The sequence below is a fragment of the Phalaenopsis equestris genome, unplaced genomic scaffold (genome assembly GCF_001263595.1).
Source record: "Phalaenopsis equestris unplaced genomic scaffold, ASM126359v1 Scaffold000054, whole genome shotgun sequence".
Lineage (NCBI taxonomy): Eukaryota > Viridiplantae > Streptophyta > Magnoliopsida > Asparagales > Orchidaceae > Phalaenopsis > Phalaenopsis equestris.
Window position 1 is genome coordinate 2,864,818 of NW_018164496.1, and position 948 is coordinate 2,865,765.

Consider the following 948-nt stretch of genomic DNA (forward strand, 5'->3'; position numbering starts at 1 on the left):
GTTGACCAGAGCTCAATAGATAGGGGGTTAGTCCCATGATTGTTTACCTCTCCCCCTCGCCTTGGTTCTAGGGAGGGAGTTCAGAAACAAACAGTTTGGTAGGCTACCTCCCAAAACTAGCACTGTAACATCCTGTAAACCTTTTGGTTCAAGCATTACTTTGTTCTTCTTCTTAGCGTTTTGTACCTGCCATTCATCTTCCAAAGCTTGTTCATCTTCAATGAGGAACCCACCATGAGAGTTATGCAGATCCATAATTTGCTGAGTAGGTGCAAGTTGTTGTGCACTTTGATTGTGAAGTTCCTCCAAGAAATGAGTACCCTCTTTGGAAATAATTTTATCTCTAGCAATTGGTAATTCCACCACAATCAAAGAATCATCTGCTACAATCAAGTGATTAGTAACAGTGTGAGAAAGGTCATGTGGAACTAGTTGGTGAGGAGCAGAATGATGAGATACAATGTCATTCAACATTGGTGGGAGCTCATCTATTGCAGTAGGAACATTAGGAGTATCATTTCCTTCTTCTTTAGCAATTTGTGGTTCAATTGGGGGTTGATTAGTGAGGGATTGCCTCTAAGGGCAATTGGATCAGGGACAATAACCTCTTTAGATGTTGTTTCCACCATTTCAGCATGTGGAATAGATGGTTCTTGAGCAATTTGGTGAGGCACATTATTCAATTAGTGACTATTGCTCGGAATAAAGGTCCTTAATTTTGGATGTACATGATAGCAAAGTTTTTGAGAGTGATCGAACAACCGAAAACTAGTGCAATAAATAGGTTGTTGTTCAATTAGATCTTTCTGTCAGTAACCGTTATGAGATCCTATCCAAGTCTCTTGAGGAGCAGGACTAATAATATACATTTCAACAAGAACTCTGACACCAAACAACCTTGACAAGTTAACTATTAAGGAATCCACTTTCAATGTTCTTCCAAAGATA

At 39.5% G+C, this 948-nt stretch overlaps 1 protein-coding gene across 1 annotated transcript in view; it reads right to left on the reverse strand.

Moving 5' to 3' along the window:
• LOC110019336 overlaps window positions 1-948 on the reverse strand; it is a gene marked incomplete in the record, with an annotated part of 16,746 nt that overhangs the window by 4,801 nt on the left and 10,997 nt on the right.